The sequence below is a fragment of the Scyliorhinus torazame genome, chromosome 4 (genome assembly GCF_047496885.1).
Source record: "Scyliorhinus torazame isolate Kashiwa2021f chromosome 4, sScyTor2.1, whole genome shotgun sequence".
NCBI lineage: Eukaryota > Metazoa > Chordata > Chondrichthyes > Carcharhiniformes > Scyliorhinidae > Scyliorhinus > Scyliorhinus torazame.
Window position 1 is genome coordinate 92,943,506 of NC_092710.1, and position 13,917 is coordinate 92,957,422.

Here is a 13,917-nt window from a genome sequence, read left to right on the forward strand (position 1 = left end):
CTTTATTCTCCTTGTCTTTTAATACATCAGCAAAAGTAAGGGAAAGAAACATAAGAAAAGAAAGAGGAGAAAGAGTAGGCAAGAAATTAAGGTGGCATTAATACTCCATGGGCAGCAAGGATCATAAGGGCTACGAAATAATTAAAGCAAGTGTAATGAAAAAATACGTGTTCTAAAAGTGTTTGCACAGCAGTGCACCGATCATCAGTCACACAATAGAGCAATAGGAAGTGACAGATTTGTCAGGAAATACATGCAATGGGAAGAACAACCATGGTTATAGACTGCACATGATCGACAGTTAAATATTGCAGGTTATAATGTATCTGGAAATGATAGGGGAGGAAGAAAGGAGGATGGGGTAGCCCTGTCAATCAGAAGTCGTCACATAATGGCTGTAAGCAAGAAAGAACCATTAATGAGATAGTAACTGAATCTATATAGATTGAAATTTAAAAAATGAAGGGATCAGTAACACTTTGAGATACTTCTCTGACTACTAAATGGTGGAAAAGAAGTGGAGGCAGAAATATAATGGGAAATAAGTGAAACTGTAAAAATAAAAGAAACATAAGCTACAGGGATTTTAACAATCTCAAATAAACTGTACGGAGCGAAGTGCATGTCGGTTAAACAGTGCGTCCAAGACTCCTGTAAGAATTTAGAAGGATAAGAGGTGATTTGAGTTGAAGCTTTCACAAGATTGAGAAAACAAATAGGAGAGAGAAACATGGGCAAAACTTTACTCTCCCTCGAGGTGGGTTCTGAGGCGGGTGGAGGGGAACCCGCATATCCAGACCAGACACAATTTCACGCTAGGGGAAGCAGGATTGCGGGTGTGAAATCCACCCAATCATGATCGAGACCCTTAAATGGCCACTTAAGGCCGTTATCCCTCCTAACTTCAATTATGAGGCTAGCGGGTGGGGGTTGGATGGGAAAGGGACAATTAAACTTTTTCACCATCTTAGATGGGGTGGGTTGGGAGGGGGTGCTTCACTCAGAAGTTGGAACTCCAGGACCCCCTCCCCTACCTGACCTAAACCCTGACGCCACGATCACAACCCTGCCGACTGACTCCCCTTCCCTCACTCCCGGGCGTCAGGGTTTAGGTCCCAGGACTTTGTCCCAGGCAGGGCATTGCAGGGTATTGCAGGGCTGTCTAGCCGGGTTGAAGAACTGTCAGCCGATCTGATTGGGTGCGCCAAAGTCACTGCCAATCAATGCTCAAGTGAGCGTTAAATGGCAATGGGAGTTTGAGAATCGATGGTTACGCATTAGGCGCCGACTTTTGGGATGGCGAGTGCCGATTACTCATCATCCCCAAAATTCTACACTATCTGATTGGGACGTCAAGGGCCAAAGTCTAAACTTGGAGATTTCAGGAGTATTATTGGGAAATACAAAGGATAGCAGAAGTTCTTCTGTAAATGGGAATTAATACTAGATTAATTAGTAACTTGGTAGCAGAGATTGATAGAATATTTTATCCGCCGGAGGAGTGTTAAGTTATATGAAGCAAAACTGTGGAGTTGGAGTTGGGTCACAGGTCAACCATGATCTCATTGAATGGCAGATCAGGTCTGACAGAACCAATGAATAATCTCATCCTGTTCCTATGTTGCTTCTGAGACACTGGGTTGCATTTTCAAAAGGGTCAAAATTGAGATCGGAGGTGGGCACATGCAGAATATTTTGCCATTTGCTTTCATGCCAGTTCTCTGCATGACTTTCTGTAAATTCATTTCTTTAACTCATTCAAGAGATGTGGTTAAGCCAGCATTTATGGCCCATCACTAATTGCCCCCCGCCCCCCCAAGAAGGTGACTGTGAGCTGCCTTCTTGAACAGCTGCAGTCCATGTGGTGTCGGTGCACCCACAGTGCTGTTAGAGTTCTAAGGTTTTGACCTAGCCACAGTGAAGAAATGGCGATATATTTCCAAGTCAGAATGGTGAGTGGTTTGAAGGGGAACTTCCAGGTGGTGGTGTTCCTTTCTAGATGGTTGAGTTTCTAGGTCTAAAAGGTGCTGTCCAAAGAGCATCGGTGAGTTGCTGCGATACAATATCCGGATGGTACACTGTTGGGAGTAAAGCTACAAAAAGAGTTTTATGTATACAGATCATAGAATCGCTATAGTACAGAAGGAGGCCATTTGGCCCATTGAATCTGCACTCTACCCTGGTCTACTTTCCCATCCTCTGTGCCTTAATCCCGTAATCTAATCTACACACCATTCGACACTCACGTGCAATTTTGCATGGCCAATCCACTTAACCTGCACATCTTTGGATTGTGGGAGGAAACCAGAGCACCTGGAGAAAACCCACGCAGACACGGAGAGAATGTGGAAATTCCAAAAAGACGGTCGCCTGAGGCCCGAATCGAACGCGGGTCCCTGGCGCTGTGAGGCAGCGGTGCTAGCCACTGTGCCTCCATATATTCCAGATGAATTATCAAAGTTAAGATTTTTATTAGGTTCAAGAACGCAGAAGTCCGAGGATCCAACGAAAGGCAGACTGACAATCAGGGAAGACATTAATTCAAAAATCCTATCCGAAAGAGTCAGGACCACCGATCCCCACACATCTGTCCTCAATTTATTCTGCTTGAATGTGGGAACATCGAGATAATTGAATTATAATATAATAAGGCTTTTCAAACTTCGCCTAAACTTTGCTGCAATGATGAGGTTGGTTATAGAGACCCTAAATGATTCTACCTTGCGTGATGGTCCCAATGTTGTGAACACACTCCAACATGTACAACATGTCTAATTGGAATATAGCTAGCAGAAGAATCGGGGGGAACACCACACTTCAATTTTGTCTAGATTCAGATTTAGATTCGCAATTTAATAAGGGTTAGTACTATTTCCTTAAAACCCTCAAGCCAACAATACTTGGTCTTTGTCTATTCACCTCCAGTACATTTATATAAAGTATTAATTAACAAAACAGGGAAGACATTAATTCAAAAATCCTGTCCGAAAGAGTCAGGACCACCGATCTCCACACATCTGTCCTCAATTTATTCTGCTTGAATGTGGGGAGTGGTGGAATGTCACGTGTGGGGCTCGACTTGAGCATTTTAATATAGTTACGCTGATGTGATTAGATTCCTCTTAAGGCCTTCTGATTGATTATTGGTGTGAAACTGACAAGAGGAATTCAAAGTTAGCGATTTAAATCGCTTTGCTTTATGTTTTCCAGCATAGCGCAATTGCTCAGGGCAAGTTAACAGTTTTGGACCATTGCCTTACTGGGAACTTCACAAAGGGATTCCCCACTGCATCTTTGGGGTACCCTCCAAATCTGACACTGGAGAGCCAGGAAGTTATGGGCATAGCATTTCAGGGTAGCTTCATCAATTGGAAACCAGACATGCAATAAACATTAGCCATGGTTTAGTGGGTTGCACTCTGGTCTCCGAGTTCAGGTCCCACTCCTCGAGCTAAAGCAATAAGTCTAAACAGTTGCATGCACTGGTGGAGCTGCTGTCTGTTGGATCAGTCATTTTACCGAAGCCCCAACTTAGATAGATGCAAAAGATCCTTTGGCACTGTTTGAAGAAGAGCAGGGGAGTACTATCCAACACTTAGCTCTCACCCTACATTTGGAAAAGTTATCAACCCATCTCTTCCAGGGCGGCTCGGTGGCGCAGTGGTCAGCAGTGCTGCCTATGGCGCTGAGGACCCGGGTTCGATCCCAGCCCCGGGTCACTGTCTGTGTGGAGTTTGCACATTCTCCCCATGCCTGCATGGGCCTCACCCCAAAGATGCACAGGGTAGGTGGATTGGCCACGCTAAATTGCCCCTTAATTGGAAAAAATTAATTGGGTACTCTAAATTTATTTAAAAATTTTTTAAAAACATCTCTTTCAACACAGTTTGTGGGATCTTCCAGGGCACAAATTGGTGGCATCTTTTCGACATCACAACAGTGGCGACACTTCAGAAATATTGAATTTGCTCTGAAATGTTTTGGAACAAAAGGTTCTGCATTAGTGCACAAATCTCATTCTTCACATATAGCTTACAGAATCATTTCAATGGTGCTTAGCCACCTGTGTACAGATTAGATGGTTTGAAATTTCACATTTGAGAGTTTGAAACATTTAATGCATTTAAAGCAAGGTTCGACGTACACCTTGGGGAGAAGTGAATAAAAGGATATGGGGGTGGGCCAGGGTGACAAGAAGCAAAGGGAATGTGAGGAGATTTATGGAGAACACGAACAATGACATGGATCAGCTGAGAGTGTGTCTGTAGATGCCATCCGATTCTATTCTTTGAAAATAAAAAATGCATTTAATGTGTCAAAGATCAGACCTTAAAGAAATGTATTTCAAGCGCTCCAGGCTTAAGTTTCTATTACAACTTTGCCTGGATCAGAAAAGGTTAATCATTTTGTTAAGGAGAAAACAGTCAAAGTGGGCAAATGGGAAGAACCAGACAATAATCCTTCTTTTGTATTTTGCTTCCTTTGGTTGGCACGGCAACTCATTAGGGAGCTGCCTGCAGAGCAACTGTTGTTCTGGGTAGTGTGAAGATCTGGTTATGAGCTTATCAGGAAGCTGCGCAAGATTAAAAGAAAGCACTGTTCGGAATGAGAAAAAGAAAAATCAGGAACGGAGGGGCAGGCTCCTTACTCTAACAGATAGAACTTATCCTTGGGTTGGAATTTTACCAGTGCTCTGGAAAAGGGCCAGGAGGCTGAAGAATCATGGCGGAAGGGTTGGGAAGGAAACCTGACATCATCCCACCACCAGGGGATATCCCCAGAATGGGAAGCAGTGACAGGAGGCAAGCAGCCAATTAATTCAATCAATGGACCAATTAACAGCCACTTCCTGCCCCCACCACTAGTACATTACTGGCACTGGGATGGGCCACCACTGTATGAGGAGACAAGCCCGCCAGTGGCCTGCCAGTGGGGTTGTGGCGCAATGTGTCCTTCCTTTCTGGCCACTCTCTGGTCCATATGGACCACCACCCTGTTGGAAATGGTGGCCCCCATGGCTCCAAGGCATCCCTAACCACCCACTGCTCCAATCTGCCTTCCACATTAAATTAAAATCCTAATGGTCTTTCAACGAAGGTAAAGATGAGGTATCTTCTTCTTTCTGCAGCCTCAGCCGTGGCCACCTCTATCAGTAGCACTGTCTAAATGCCAGTCCTGTGATGGAGCAGTGGCCCGGTGGAAGCCTCGTCATTGGCCAGCAGTAACATTAACCACCTATCCACCCCAAGGTCCTGCTGTCCACTTGCATGGGCTTTCGATCTTGAGAGTGGAACGTCCAGAATCCACGTATAATTTCAGCTAAAGAGAAAGAGGAATCTCATTCATACAGATGCCTATTTCTAATTCAAATGAAATAATAACCAACACCAATATCCAAGGAGTGAATAGAACATTACATTGCGAGAGATGTATTTCAAGTTTTTTTTTAAAGAATAGTCTTAAAAATGCCAGCACCAATGCCCCCATCTACAGAAAGGTCTAATCCTCCCATCCCACCTGTCTTTCTGAAGCGCCAATGTTTCCAGTGAATTGACTTTCTTGCTTTTAAATCCCTTCCAAGTTGTCAGCCCACCATACTCAGTGGTCTCTGTGTTTCGCCACTCAAACCACTCCTGTCATCCATCATCGGTAGCTGAACTTCCAGCTCATTTCACGCTCCACATTTCCCTGCCATTACTTTTCCTGACATCAAGTACTACACAATTCCTACCCTCAATTTCAACTGGACTGAATAACTCCTGATCAACATTACTGATGCGACCATCAATTCACACGAGACGATTAGTAGAAGTGAACAGTGGTTTTAATCTGCTAGATCTGTGCCTGCCTGCGACTGCTCTGTACTGAGTGCCGTCTACAGGCTGCAGGTTTATATACCACCCCTGAGGGGGCGGAGCCACAGGCGGAGCCCACAGGGGCATCAATATAATACAACACAGTACAGTAGTGATTTGCAGTAGCAATACGTTCACCACATTCACCTCCTGTTAAAAATTGAAGTCCAGTGGGGGTGAAGTGGGCTCACATATCGAGTCTGTCTGGAGCCTTAATCGTTCTCTGTGATTGCCTCAGCTCCAGCTTCGCTGCGGGCACGGGTGTTGGACTCGTTGACTCCGGGAGCGTGTCGTCTGGAGCGTCATCGCAGTGTGTCGGCGATGGGGGAAGGGGGGGTGTAGGCCATGTCATGATATTCAAACACACATCACAACACACACATCATGATAGACAGACCAACAGACCAATTCGCACACATAACACGACAGCCAATCACAGACAAGAGCAGAGACAGAATAAGACAAGAAACACAACACCTGCTGGCCAGTCCATCTGGAGACAGGACAAGGCCAGGACCTGATTAACAAGACACTCACGTTGTCACCACGTGCTGAGTACCAAGTCAGATGTGTAAATAACTAGTTGGAATAAAACGGCGTTGTACCAATCGCAACTGTGTTGGTTCGTCTGTACCTCAGAGCACCCAACACCACAGGCCGTGTAGGGGCAGGGACGGTGTTCAGGATCCCCAGGGGGGCAGCTGGTAGCCCGCCATGAGGGATTTGGTTGGTGGTGATAGGCGGTGTGGGGGGGGGGGGGGGCACATTGGTGATGGTCGCTGGGGAACCAGCGGGTGTCAGATCCCGGAGGGAGACTGTATCCTGTCGTCCGTCACGGTGCGCCACGTAGGCATACTGAGGGTTGGCATGTAGGAGCTGGACCCTCTCGACCAGGGGGTCGGACTTATGGCTCCTCACGTGCTTCGGAGGAGGACAGGCCCCGGTGTTGTCAGCCAGGACGGAAGTGAGACCCTGGAGATGGACATCCTGGGGAAGACAAATAGAGGGTCGTGAGGGGTCTCGTTCGTGGCTGTGCAGAGGAGCACCCGAATGGACCTCTTGCCAGCGGGAAACCGGGAGACTTCTAGACCGTTGGGCCAGAATGACGGCCTTCCAGACCGTCGCGTTCACCTCTCCACCTGTCCGTTTCCCCGGGGGTTGTAGCTGGTAGTCCTGCTCGAGGCAATGCCCTTACCGAGCAGGTACTGACACAGCTCATCGCTCATAAAAGAGGAGTCCCGGTCACTGTGGATGTAAGTGGGGAAACTGAACAGAGTGAAGATGCTGTGCAGGGCCTTAATGACAGTGGCTGCGGTCATGTCGGGCCATGGGACGGCGAAGGGGAAACGGGAGTACTCGTCAACGACGTTGAGAAAGTACACGTTGCGGTCAGTGGAGGGAAGGTGCCCTTTGAAATCGACCTTGAGGCGCTCAAAGGGGCGGGAGGTCTTCACCACGTTGGCCTTGTCTGGCCGATAGAAGTGCGGCTTGCACTCCGCGCAGACATGGCAGTCCCTGGTCATGGCCCTGACTTCCTCGGTGGAGTAGGGCAGGTTGCGGGCCTTGATGAAGTGGAGAAGCCGGGTGACCCCCGGGTGACAGAGGCCATTGTGGATGGCCCGAAGTCGGTCATCTTGTGCGCTGGCGCATGTGCCGCGGGACAGGGCATCTGGGGGCTCATTGAGCTTCCAAGGACGATACACGATATCGGAATTATAGGTGGAGAGTTTGATTCTCCACCTCAAGATCTTATCATTCTTGATCTTGCCTCGCTGTGTGTTGTTGAACATAAAGGCTACCGACCGTTGGTCGGTGACGAGGGTGAACTTCCTACCAGCCAGGTAGTGCCTCCAATGTCGCACAGCTTCCACAATGGCTTGAGCTTCCTTTTCGACAGAGGAGTATCGAATCTCGGAGGCGTTGAGGGTACTGGAAAAGAAGGCCAAGAGCCTGCCTGCCTGGTTAAGGGTAGCGGCCAGGGCGACGTCTGACACATCGCTCTTCACCTGGAAGGGGATGGACATGTCCACCGCGTGCATCGCGGCCTTGGTAATGTCTGCCTTGATGCGGCTGAAGGCCAGGCGGGCCTCAGTCATCAGGGGGAAGATGGTGGCTTTGATAAGTGGGTGGGCTTTGTCCGCATAATTGGGGACCCACAGGGCATAATATGAGAAGAACCCCAGGCATCTCTTCAGGGCCTTGGGGCAGTGGGGAAGGAGGAGTTGCAGGAGGGGGCGCATGCGGTCAGGGTCGGGCCCTAGGACTCCGTTTTCCACGACATAGCCGAGGATGGCTAGTCGGGTTTTGCGGAAAACTCATTTCTTCTTGTTGTAGGTGAGATTAAGGGATTGGGCGGTTTGGAGGAACTTCTGAAGGTAAGCGTCGTGGTCCTGGTGATCATGGCCGCAGATGGTGATATTATCCAAGTACAGGAACGTGGCCCACAGCCCGTGCTGGTCAACGATCCGGTCCATCATTCTTTGGAAGACCGAGACCCCATTGGTGACGCCGAACGTAACCCTGAGGAAGTGGAAGAGGCAGCCGTCTGCCTCAAAGGCCGTGTAGTGACGGTCTTCCGGGCGGATTGGAAGCTGGTGGTATGCGGACTTCAGATCTACCGTGGAGAAAACCCGGTAGTGTGCAATCTGATTAACCATGTGTGCTATACGGGGAAGGGGGTACTCATCGAGTTGCATGTACAGATTTATGGTCTGGCTGTAGTCTACAACCATCCGGTTCTTTTCCCTGGTCCTGACGACAACCACTTGGGCTCTCCAGGGGATATTACTGGTCTCGATGATCCCCTCCCTCAAGAGCCGCTGGACCTCCGACTTGATAAAAGTCCTGTCCTGGACACTGTACCGCCTGCTCCTGGTAGCGACAGGTTTACAATCGGAGGTGAGGTTCGCGAAGAGCGAGGGAGGGGCGACTTTAAGGGTCGCGAGGCTACATATGGTGAGAGGGGGTAGGGGTCGCCGAACTTCAGGGTCAGGCTTCTGAGGTTGCACTGGAAATCCAGTCCTAACAAGAGAGGAGCGCAGAGATGGGGAAGGACATAGAGTTTAAAATTGGCGTTCTCGGCGCCCTGTATCGTGAGGTTCGCGGTACAGTTTCCTCGGATCTGCACTGAATGTGATCCGGAAGCAAGGGAGATTGTTAAAACACGGGTGAAATCTGGAGGGAGCAGCGCCTTACCGTGTCCGGATGGATGAAGCTCTCCGTGCTCCCGGAGTCAAACAGACAGGGCGTTTCGTGTCGATCGACCCGGGCGGTCATCATGGAGTTCTTGGGCAGTGACTGGTCGAGAGTGAATGTGCCGAGCTGCGGGTAGTCGGCGTGGCTGGTGGTCCCAAGATGGCGGCCAAGATGGCGGCCCCCGTGGGTCGCATGTGTCGGGCGGCATTGAAGATGGCGGCCAAGATGGCAGCCCCCATGAGTCGCACATGGTGGGCTGGGTTGAAGATGGCGGCCAAGATGGCAGCCCCCATGAGTCGCACGTGTCGGGCGAAGTTAAAGATGGCGGCCCCCACGAGGCGGATGACGTGTCAGAAGGGGGCATTACCGGCAGGCACGCAGCCACGCTGCGGGGTCTGCGGGCCTGTGAGTCGGGCCTGCGATTTTGGAACTTTGGGTCGGGCCAAGCAGACTTTCGCAAAATGTCCTTTCTTGCCGCAGTCGCTGCAGGTCGTGTTCCGAGCGATTACCCTCAGGTCGCGTAGATATTCTTTCAGCGATTCCCCGGGGCGTTGACAACGTGTGGTGAGGAGATGTCGCGCGAACACTTCGTTCACCGGCCTCACGTAATGCCTTTTCAGGATCGCGACCGCGTCTGCGTACGTGGCCGCGTCCTCGATTAGTAAAAAGATTCTGTGGCTCACCCGGGCGTTGAGGAGACTCAGCTTGTGTGCCTCGGTGACGGAGGCAAGGTAGGCCTCAAAGCTGCGGAGCCAATGTGAGAAGATTCCTTTGGCTTCAGCTGCCTGTGGGTCGAGTTCCAGTTGATCAGGTTTGTGGGCAGGTTCCATTGCGATATCTTAGCTTATTAAATTGATGTGACCATCAATTCACATGAGACGATTAGTAGAAGTGAACAGTGGTTTTAATAAGCTAGATCTGTGCCTGCCTGCGGCTGCTCTATACTGAGTGCCGTCTACAGGCTGCAGGTTTATATACCACCCCCGAGGGTGCGGAGCCACAGGTGGAGCCCACAGGGGCATCAACATAGTACAGTACAATACAGTGGTGAATTGCAGTAGCAATACGTTCACCACAATTACAACAGCGAGTATACTTCAACAACAATTTACATTTGTACAGCATCTTTAACGTAATGGAACAGCGTAAAGAGATGCAATTTAGATGGATTGGCCATGCTAAATTGCCCCTTAGTGTCCAAGGACGTGCAGTTTGGGGGGGATGGTTAAGGGATTACAGAGGGTGATTGCAGACTCAATGGGCCGAACAGCCTCTTTCTGCATTGTAGGGATATTGGGCTGAGGTTTATACCAATCTCCCTGCCCCACTGACAGGCATGTATTCAGTGGCAGGTAAAATTTGTCAAATGGCCAGCCCGCCAACACCTGAGCCGACCATGATACGCTAGGTGGGTTCCAAACTTGGGAGTTAACCTGCTACATTTAAATAAATAATTAAAGGTCAGGATGTCTAATTGACCAGGTTGATACACTTCTCACGCCTTAATGCATGGGGCAAGCGGCCAAGAGTCGGGCAGTCCTCTTTATGGCTTGGATGAAGAAAGATGGTAAGAAGGGGGGGCGGGGCACCTTACTCGAAGCATCCCCTTTGTCCATCAGGGACACTAGCCCGAGATGTCAAACCCCCAATCCATTCTGCCCTTCAAAACCCAGACCCCATTCCTTTCAGATCCCTCCTTGCCCTAAAACCCTAGGACTTACCGGTCGCCAGCAGCCATAGCTCTTCCGCTTGCCTGCGACAGAGCTCTGGCCCTGCCGGAACTGCTAGAGCTACCAGCCAATCCGATTTGCCAGCAGCTATTGAGAGTAGGACTTCTTCCCACTGTGGGGCGTAACCTCACTCCCCTCATTTAGTCCACCCCACAATGTGTTATGGCTGCAGGGTGGGCCTCTTTCCATTGTTGGCTGACTTTCGCTCCGGGTGTGGGGCTAAGCAGTCCACACCCCCGTAAAATGCAGCCCATTTAGTCAGATGATCAAAAGCTTGCTCCAAAAGCTATGCATTAAGGAGCGTCTTTCAAGGGAAAAGTGAGTTAGACAGATTCAGGGAGGGAATTCAAAACCTATGAGGCGGGGTTGTCCATTTAAGTGTTGAAGTCGGGGCAGCATTCGTGGACTTTCACGACAGCAAAACTGGCTCCGAACCTGGAACAATTCAGCGATTATGGACGGATTAGCACTGGCGCCACATGGAACACAATCGATTCCAAGAAAAACAGTGCGAGATTCACCGGGTCCATGACTGACACTCAGGAGGCTGACAAGCTGCAGCCGCATATACACATTACAATCCCCAGACACACTCATCCCAGTCAACAAGGTGTCACTGGTTGTGCTGGAGCACGCCCATAGAGCTGATGGGTCGGCTGGGGCCAGAGCGGGGTGGTCTGGGGGAACACATATACGACCTGTGGCCCTAAGTTCAAAGTGGGCTGTTAGCGGTGTGCGCAGCTGCATCGCTGCCTTACTGGCTGCGGCCCATTACGTGTTACTGTTACGTGCCCGTCCACCCTGACCCCACAGCCCACCTCCTGGCCACACCCCCGCTATTCCCACCAGCACTGGTATAAGCCCCCCGGCCAGCAGCACAACTGTCAGCAAAATATGGCGATGTTGGACAATTTCTGTACCCCTCTCACTCCCTCAGCAGCCACGATGCTGGTTTCATGATTTTTAAAAGCACAAGTGAACCGTGCCGTCTGGAACTCGGCACATCAGAGGCGGAGAATCGCGAAGGCCCCGGAGAATACCGGGTCGGGCCCACTAATGATATGCAAACGGTGTGTGCTGTACATGACGATGTTGTCGAGGTGATGGAGAATTGTGATTTGGCGTCAAATCGGCACCCACCGCGATTTTGGTCGAAACCTATTCTCCACCCTGTCCCATTTCATGATTTTGGTGTCTGCCAACGGTGAATCCTGCCCATGATCCATTGAATCTCCACAGTGCAGATTCGGCCCATCGAGTCTATACCGACCATCTAAAAAATAACCACTCCCCCGTCCTATCCCCATAACCCTGAGCTTTAGGAAGCCCTGAGGTGTTCAAAGCAGTTTCGTGAATGAATGTCATTCTTTCTTTGTTTTCCTCTGCCTGCCTGAGTGACATGCACTAATGTGCAAAGTGAATCAGATCACTTCTCCCTATTGGTCGATATTTGTACAAACCTCCTCCCAACTTACTTCATATACTCCGATCAACATATTTTTCCTTTCTCCCTCACGTGTTTATTAAACTCCCTGTAAAATCTATCCATGCTGTTCGCCTCAACTGCATGGAGCAGCAGGTTTCACATTGTAACCACCCTAGGTATGTAAATTCTTCCTGTACTCCTGGCCATCTTCCCATACAGCAGTGATTTCATCCCCCAAAGGACATTAGTGAACCAGATGGGGCTTTACAATAATCTACAGTGGTTTCGCAGTCATCATTGGACTTTCAATTCCAGGTTTATATTGAACTCAATTTTCACCATCTGCCGTGGTCCATTATCTCTGGGTCTCTGGGTTACTAGTCTAGTGACAATACTATGGCACCACCTCCCAAATGGTATGTTATCTTTTTAATTGGAAGTAAAAGTAAAGAAGTAAAGAAGCCTTATTGCAGTTATGCAATGCTTTAGTGAGACCGCACGTGGAGTACTCTGTGTAGTTAAGATCTCCTTACCTAAGAGATACTTGTCCGAGAGGAGTCCAACAAAAGAAAATCACTCGACTGGTTTCTGTGGATGGGGGCGGGGGGGGGGAAATTGCCCTATGATGAGGGGTTGAATAGACTAGGCCTAAAGTTTAGAAGAATGAGATGTGACCCAATTATGGGGTGGCATGGTGGCACAGTGGTTAGCACCACAGCCTCACAGCACCAGGGACCCGGGTTCAATTCCGGCCTTGGGTGACTATCAATGTGGAGTTTGCATGTTCTCCCCGTGTTTGTGTAGGTTTCCTTTGGATGCTCTGGTTCCCTCCCACACCATGCTAAGTTGCCCCTGAGTGTCCAGGGATGTGCAGGTTAGATGGAGTTACGGGGTTGCATAGATAGGGTGCTCTTTCAGAGGGTCAGTGCATACTTCTTGGGCTGAAGTGCCTCCTTTTGCACTGTAGGGATTCTATGGAAAAAATATAAAATTCTTAAAAGGTGCTTAACGGGTAGATGCTGAGTAAATGTTTCTCCCTGGCTGGGGCGTCTAGAACATGGGTCACACTCTCAGACAAAATGGTTGCCCATTTAGCACTGTCAGGAGGAGACTTTCCTTTACTAAAATGATTGAGAATCTTTGGAATTTTCTATCCCAGGGAGCTGTGAATGTGCAGTGATTGAGTAAATTCAAGACTGAGCTCGATGAATTTGTGGGTACCAACAGTATTAAGGGTTATGAGGTGTAGGTGGGAAAGTAGAGTCAAAGCACTCTAGAAGATCAGCTGCGATCGCGGTGCAGGCGTGAAGGGCCCAGTGGCCTTCTCCAGCTCCAGTTTATGTTATGGAACAGCTTTTCTTATTTATATAGCACCTATAACACAGCAAAATATTCCAAGGCACTTCACCGGAGCAGTTATCAAACATAACAAAACACCGGGCAATGTAGGGACACATCACAATGGTTGACCAACAATTTTCCCCAAAAGGCCTTAACCTTAAAGACCATTGTAAAGATGGAGATAATGATGGAGAGGTGGAAAGGCAAAGGGAGGGAATTTCAAAGTTCAGGGCCTGGGCAGCTGAAAACATGTCTGTCAATGAAGCAGCAATAAAATAAAAGCAGAAAATGTGGGAAGTACTCAGTAAGTCACAGTATCAGAACTGATGAAAGGTCTTATTGGCCTGCAACATTAGCACTATTTCTCTCC

At 49.0% G+C, this 13,917-nt stretch overlaps 1 protein-coding gene across 1 annotated transcript in view; it reads right to left on the bottom strand.

Annotated features, from left to right (window-relative positions):
- Nucleotides 1-13,917, bottom strand: part of LOC140411416 (uncharacterized) — a 632,495-nt gene that overhangs the window by 13,638 nt on the left and 604,940 nt on the right. The window lies entirely within an intron of this gene.